Consider the following 8,734-nt stretch of genomic DNA (forward strand, 5'->3'; position numbering starts at 1 on the left):
AGTTAGAGTTTTATGTCCAAACAACTGACATTGACATCACTTAATATTTTTTCTTGTGGAAATGTTATGGGTATCCAGTATAGTATATATTCCAGTATAGCTGTATTGTCACCAGAAGGGATAGAGGACATTAATGCATATTTGTTTATAATGGTGTATTGTAAGGAAAGCAATAAGAATCTCTGCTGAACTGAATTTTGGTGTTGGTTTGCTGTAAAGGAAAATGTGGTAGGTACTGGGAAATATTAAAGTACTGCCACCACCTTTCCTCTTCCTACAGTCATTACAGATGATATTATAGCCAGGAGGTAATACTTTAGAGTCATTCATGTTGGATTTAAGACAAGATTCAGTTACAGTGAACAACAGGCTTATGTTGGTTAATCCAGGCATGTAGTTCAGCAGTTTTATTTCTTATACTTCTAACAAGTATTGCAGCAAAAATTAGATTACCAGGGTTGGTAACTGGCTGTTGTTGGGTTACATAAGTGGGGCCAGGATTAGGGTGTATATCTCCTCCTAGAAGTATTTTAGTATATTGGGGAATTATGCATACTTGCTTTTGGAGGATTCTTGCACTTAATTTTGCTTTGGTTTGAGTTAAAGCACAATTAATCAGCCTGTATTTGGAATAAAGATGGGGACAATATTAAATAGTTCTGGTGCAATGTGTGGAGTGTGTAAAGAGGAAGTATGGATAGGTGGTTGGGACAGAGTTGGAGAAATATTATTGAGTCATGGTATGATGAAAGATGGCACACTAGGAAGAGAAGTCAATTTATGACTGAGAACAATCAGTTTATAGCCAGAACAAAGCAATTAAAGAGATGCAGGTAAAACACGCCGTCTCTCATTTCCTGAGACCAACTGGCATATGCAGTATAGTCTACAGGACAGATTAGAAAGAGGTCTTTAGAGTGCACAGACTATTTCAGAGATACTTTCAATCACACTGCAGGCATGTATTTAACTGAATTGCAGTTACTGTAAATATATTTATAAGATGATATTTTTTCATCCAGTTTCTAAGAAGAAATACCAGCTTCATGGATATGTTGATTGCAATACCCCGCATTTAGAATACATAGCTTGCTACATGGACTGCCCAGCATTTTATGTTGGTAAAACAGAAAGGAGATTTAAAGAAAGAATATTTGAACATACATATAATGTTAAGAAAGGGAATCTATATAATGCTTTAGAGAAATGTGTGGCCATTACAAGCATAACACACAATTTTAGATTTATAATGTTACAGATTACATGAGACTCCTAGAAATGGTGACATGAAACTTGATACAGAGAACAATGAATGTTAAGTGGATAACTAGACTTAATGCAACTGTAGAAGCTGTACTGAATGAGAGGTATTGTCTTAAACCAAACCTGAGTAAGAGGAAATTAAAACATTGATCTTTCCATGTGACCTTATGACATAAGTTCTTTCATCTACATAGGAAAACATTTTTTTTTTATCTTGCTGTGTACAACTTGAGAAAGTACCACTTATTACTGGATGAGAAAGTGCTTGTTTTATTCTAGTAAATTGGTACCCTTTCAACATATTGACATACGTACAATTCATTTATTTGATAGACTTTGTTTTGTTGCATCTTTGTTCCCCCCTTAGGCTTTGTCAAGATTTTATGTGCTAAGAGTTGAGAAGTATGCATTTGCAACATCTGATTGTCACATGCTACATATAGGCTTGTTTTCCAAATCCGTGCCAAGATCCCTTTTTTAATGCTAGCTAACATAAGCACGATGTGCAGGTTTGCAGGTGTTCAAGACGTCTGCTGCTCATTCAACCCTAAAACACAAGACAGATTTGGAAGGGAAATCTATTCATTAAACCCCTTTTTCACCTAAAGCTGGCTCTTTGATATAAGCAGAAACAGATGTATCATGTCTGTCTGTGGATTTCTGTTTCTCTAGACATCATTATGCATTTTCTTTTTTATTTTTTATGTAGCCTGATTTGAGTTATATACTGACCATGCAGCAGTCTGATACACAGATGAAATGGAAATGTCTACTTTCTAAGGTTTCAGGCTCTCATCAGATATTCATTTTTGCCAGATTTACACTATCAAATATATGCCATATAGATTGTATCTTCCTTAACCTAGCTTCCACTCATTTCTCTAAGAGATCCTGATATACTGTCCGTACTATACCTTTCTTAATATGCATCTATTTACTCCGTGGGACAACCCTAGTTTCCTCCTAGACTGATTGCTTATTGTGCTGATACCTATGTTCATGATTTCTTTATTCAGCCTTATTTTTTGTAAGAATGTGAAAAAGATTCACAATACCATAAACAGTAAAAGTGACAAAGCTATCCTAGATCTGTCCCCATTTCTTTAAATGTAGACCGGTCCATACCTGTATATCTTGTTCAAGGACCAGTGTGTGTATGCCTGCATGTTAGCTGCCAGTTCTAATCTTCAGCGTTTGTCCCCATGCTTTAGTACTTCCTTCCTCCAGTTAACTAACAAATCATTTTACATTATTAGATTTGATTTAAATTAGTTATCCAATAGGGGTTTACACTCTTTCTGATCCATGTGATATACTAAGCTAGTCCAAACATCACAATCACAACATAGGTTGCTATATAAAGCTGTCCCCATCATCCAACTGAAACTATCTTGTATAGTTTGCTTACTGTTCTTCTGTTCTGTTTATCCCCTAAAACTAGTTCATCTGTTGGGTCTTGATGAATTTTGAATTTTAAAAAGAGGACAATTCATATGTTATGGTTAATTTTCAGCATTTGACCAATGAGACTAGTGTTCTCTGTGACTTTCATATTTGCCATTCTTGCATCAGCCTTCCTTGACTTATAGCTACCATATTAAATAGCATTGTATCTACACTTCTGGTGTGTACTTTGACCAGTATCCTTCCACCATCATTTATTAAGGAGTCAAATCTATAGTTATTCATATCTGTTGCATAACATTTATTTTTATAGATCATTGTTATGTTAGCCCCTGACACTAGATGGATATTAAATGACTGTAAATGAAGAAATTATGCAAATGATGTCTGTATCAGGGAGCTTTTCTCCCGGAGTCTCCACTAAGAATGAGCACTGCTAAGTTGGCCTTTCTTATCTGTTTCTCTATATATTCCCGTATCACTCTCAACAGATAGTTATCTCTCCATTTATATTATTCACAAGGAACTCTGCAGAACTGATGGTTAATTTACTTTTAACTCCTCAATAGTTTTGCAAACCTTGTCCAACTCTGTACCTCTGCCTAGTAGCTAATAATAAGTAGCACCTATAGCCATCTAAATTTGTCATTTCAGGATCAGTTTCATATCACGAATGAGGATTTACCCATTAGACCTAGGGCATAATGCTGAATAGTACTGCATGAAGGCCTTTATTTGATCAGAATCTCTGGAAACTGTTCCACCTTTGGTTCTGATTTAAGAAACGCCATACCTGGATGTTTTTCCTTATATCTCCATTCTCTATAATTCAGGAGACAATACACATTTGGCCATTATGTTTTCCCAGTTTTTATTACCTCTATGCCTCTACATATGAGGTTGTGAGAAGCTATAGCTTAGTTAGTGGCAAGGTAACCATACGTAGAGTCCAGTTTTTCCATTAAATTGGACTGACTTCTCAGTCTATATTTTCCTGTGATTCCTTCCTGTTTTACACTTCACATTCCTTTAGCATGGTAACAGACACTTATTTCACATTTTCCTCACTTTCTTCTTCATTTACTGCCACAGTATATTTACCTTCATTTGTTCAAGCTTACTTCTAGATTATATCTAATGGGACTAGATTCATTTCACTGTTTTAACTGAAAAACTGCTTCAGTAGAATATGACAATAACTTATAAAGATAAAATCCAAAAATCCATAGTAACAAACAACAACTACATTCAAATGTTGAGCACAAACAATGTAAATCACTTTAACTTATTAATTCCAAGTTGGTGCACAAGTATCTTATCCTATTTCAAGTATGGGCATTATTGCCCTTCTATCCTGTCAATATGCCAAAGGAGTTTTTCCCATAATACGTTTCCAGGCTGTTCTTAAAATATCTAAACTAGTGCTTACTTTAATGTAATTTAGTGGTCTATTCCATGCATCAGCTGTTCTCTCAGAAAACCAATTAGTACACTTCTCATTTCTATAGAATTGTCTACATAGTTGTCTGATGATTCTCTACTACTTTTTGATAGTCCCAAGCTTTCCCAAAGGTGGTTCCCTCTAAATGTCCTATATACCTGAATAAGGTCTCCTCTAATATATCTATATGAGCACTGTACAAGTTCAGATATTGTAGTCTTTCATAATAACTTAAATTTTCACATCCATGGTTGCCCTTGGTATAGTTCTGCTGTACACTTTCCAATTTACTCATGTTTGTTTTATTGTAAGATTTCCATACTGTTATTCTATACTCAAGTTCTGGTCTAATGTAACTAAAAAACAATGACTTCATTGTTTCTGATTTATAAATCTTTTAATACAACCTATAGTTCTATAATTATCATTAGCCAATTGGTTGATATGATTAGAGAAATTCAAAACTGAATCTACCCATATACCCCAGGCCCTTATATGAATCTACAGTTATAATCACTGTGTGCTGTATTAAATATTCACCTTTCAGTTTAAGTCTCCCAAATCTGATATGTTTAGTTTTTGAGGTATCTGTCAGCAGATTATTCTCCTGTGCCCCAAATGGTCAATTTAGTCAAGTTCTTTTGCAGATATGCCCTTGACTGTAATCAGTTTACCCAATTTCAAGTCATCTGCATACAGACTGTAGAACACTTCAGATGAAAACATAGATTTAAAAGATAGACTCTAAACAAGTATGGGCCTAGGACAGAGCCCTGCGAGACACCTTGACTATAACCAAGGATTTCACCTGTTCAGTTGATGTATGATACTTGCCATGTCCTATTTGTAACTCAAACAGCAATCGATCTTATCAATAGTACATCAATACCTAGTTGTTCTAATTTATTGATCAGTGTTTTGTATGTGACCCTGTCAAATGCTGAAGTTAAATCTAAAATTACATCACAGCATAATTTTTAGTCATAGCTGTTATTATATTGTTATAAAAAGCATGTTACAGGGGGTTATAGGTCTATTTTCAACATATGGGTACTGATATATGGTTTCAAGTCCCAGTCTTTCCACTTCTCACAATTATTTATCCAATATTACCTTCTCTATTATTTTTCCACAACATGAAAGTAGACTTTCCCTTAAAGATAGGTTTAATAAGAGCATGTCTCCAATCTTGAGGAATCACCCCATATTTATATGACCTAGTAAATAATATATATAATGGTATTGTAATTTCTTGCTGAAGTGTTCTCTGGTCATTATTACAAATTCCATCTCCTCCCTGTGATTTATTTGGATCCAGTTTGCATAGTTCTTTTTCAATATAATCTAATTTGATTTCAGTATCTGAGGCTACCTGGATGTCACTAGGACAACTTATCACCCCCTTAGTGGAGCCAAACTGTTTTGCATAAATATATTTATAATCTGTGTTGTCTAAGAACAGATTTTAGAATCTATACATGGTTCATCAATTTGCATGTCTTTATTCCTTCCACATCTCAGGTGTCTATAAAATGGTTTTCTATTACTCTTAATATCTTTATAAACATTTTCTTCAAATTTTTCTTGATCTTGTCTCACACTGTGCTTAATTTGTTTGTCCAGTTTCTTTATTTCAGTTTTCAAAGTTATAGTTTGACTTCTTTCCCATTTCTTATATTTTTGTCTCTCACCTTAATCAAGTATCTTGTTCATATGGAAATATATCCCCCTGAGCTTGTGTGCCTAGATCCTGATATTAAACTTTTTTTTTTGCATTCAAACATTTTTTCTTTCAAAACCTTCCACATTCCAACTGCAATTTTTCCACTGAATGCATCACTCCAAATAGTTTTACACAGTGACTGTCTTGCTTCTATATAATCTGTTCTTAATCTTTTGTGCATTGGTTTAGATTTAAGCTTGGCAGAATTATCTAGCAGTAAATTAACCTTTATAAGCCAATGATCACTGCACATCAGTGGAGGCAGAACTTGACATGAAGTAACAGTAATTTCTTTAGGAACACAAACCACATCTAGGATGTTCCAGTCCCTGGTAGTTTTCAATCTGAAGCAATTGTTGTCCCTGAACATACATTGTGAATAATTTCCTTACTAATGTTGAATCAATATTATTACAGCAAATTTAAGTCCCACCCACTATTATTCACCCCTCCTGTATTTCATGCAAAAAATGTATCAATTCCTCTAGGTCATCAGCACTTGACTTTGGTGGTCTATACACTCCAATAATTGTTATATGTTCCAGAGTTGTCTTCACTGTCACTTTATTCAAAAATAAAGAGCCCACATCAATGAATGAGGAACTTATAAATACTTCTAATTATATAGCTATTGTAAAATTAACTGCTGTATACCGTGTAATCTGTTTCATGTATAATGCATGAAACATTACCTGCTGAATTTACAACTTTACTTTGGCACAAAAGCCACCTAATATTCTTGCTCCATTCTAATCCTGAACTACCAGTGACTTCAAATGGATTATTTCCCAGGTCAATGGTGAGTTTTTTTTTAATGAGATGGTTTGTCCCTGTTGTCTTTTCTGCAGACACTACCTTCCCATAATGCACCCAGGAATTGAGTGACACCCAGACATGGGAGGCTGCCACACAGGAAGTCATTATTTTTTCTTCTCTATAGTCTATGCACCTCCCCAAAGCAGTCGAGTCAGTGGAAGTCCACAATGCAGTCCTCCTTTGGCATTAACACTTAGATATGTGCCAAGCACCCATTCCAGTGTGTACATACTGTTTGGGTGTCACTCACTCCTTGCTGTTTATACTTTAATTATTAGAGTGCTTGGATTCCAATAAATGTCTTGCAACATATCAAGCATCCTTATCTCATCCCAGGGACAGACAAGTAGTCACTGGCTATTCACGCCCATCTTCCCCACTGACTACTTCAGTACCTAGAGTTACTAATCAATCTTGTGTCATCTCAGCCACAGTACTAGTTTGATCATACTGTACCCCAAGGACAACAGAACTGTAGTGAATTACTCATATTTTGTAGATTTTAATGAGTGTTTGCTCTTAAATTTCATATTGATACAGGTCTCACTCCTATAAAGTCTCAGACAAAAGCAGAGGCAGTCATACCTATTGTGAATACTGACAAACTCTTCAAGAGGAATACTAGAAAGTTCGTAATTACACTCTATCCTACAGAAGCCAGACAGCAAACAAATATTACTAAAGTTAAGTATTTTTTTTAATAATTAAACAGACTACAAGCTAAAGCACCAAGAGCAAAGGGACAGCTAGTTTAAAATAGAACAGAGAAAATCACTTAAAATAAAATGTTTCTAAATATTTTCAGCCAGTCACTATCTGATACTGTGATGCACACAAGGCAGTGACAGATGTCCAGATTCAACAATTACACTGCTGCCCTATGTATAAGAGAGACTTACTGTAGAAATTGCAAGTGATTACGAGTGCTATACAAACTGAGCCACAGATATGTATTACAGAAGGTTATCCAAGGTGAAGGACCTCGGTAAGGAAATGTAAACTCATGAACAAATGTACAGAAACTGAAAATAAGAGAAAAGCACAGATAATACAAGTATCTTATCATATGAAGATTGAGGATAAAGGACTCTTGGAGAAAGGCATGGCATTACAGAAAATCCTGGAGTCTGAAAGATTATTAGGAATGTCACAAAATATGAGACAAGGAAATAGAGCACAGACATGTATTAATAAATTAGGCAGTATAAAATGCATACAGATGTGAAAAATAAATAAAAACAAAGGTCATGTACATGAACACAGAGACAATATGGTGCATATCAGTCTAGAATACAGGTGGTATTGTGGACAGTTTCTGCAAACAGAAAAGTATGCAACAAAGAGGGAAAAAGCATGAGCGTTATGTAAAAAGCTGAACCTTGATGCAAGAGAGTATAAGACCACCAGCAGAAATGAAAGATGACAGTATGAAGTAAGGCAAGGAGACTGAGAAGCGGCACGGATGGTCATACATTGAGAATGTGTCAAAGGAAAAAAACAGGAAAGACAGAGAGCGGGAATAGTATGAAAGAACACCACACATATCTTCTTCTTCTTTTGGCTTTTCCTGGTTAGGGGTCACCACAGCAGATCACCTGTCCACTCATGATTGGCAGTGGAGTTTTATGGTGTTGAGTTGCCAGCCCAGTGCCCAAACTTCCACAGAAGGCACACACATGTACGCACACACACCTAGGGCCAATTTAGAGTGTCCAATCTACCTACAGCATGTCTTTGGGATGTGGGAGGAAACCGGAGCACCCAGCGGAAACCCACGCAACCGCAGGGAAGACATGCAGACTCCGTATAGAAGGCACCCCAGCCGAGGATTGAACCGGAGAACCTCTTGCTGTGAGGTGGCAATGCTAACAGCTGCACCACCGCGGCCACCCAAAGAAGAACACACATACACAATAAATATAAATTAAAGTGATAGATGAACAGAAGACATAGTAAACACAATAAAGTTTGAACAGAAGACATAGTAAACACAATAAACTTTGAATTGTGAATGTTTATAGGCTCTAATACTTCTGTTATGAACTTAACTGGCAGCCACATCCATAGAATGCTGGTGTTAGGATGAA

This window comes from Protopterus annectens, chromosome 15.part0, assembly GCF_019279795.1.
Source record: "Protopterus annectens isolate FY-2018-M chromosome 15.part0, PAN1.0, whole genome shotgun sequence".
NCBI classification, from domain to species: domain Eukaryota; kingdom Metazoa; phylum Chordata; order Ceratodontiformes; family Protopteridae; genus Protopterus; species Protopterus annectens.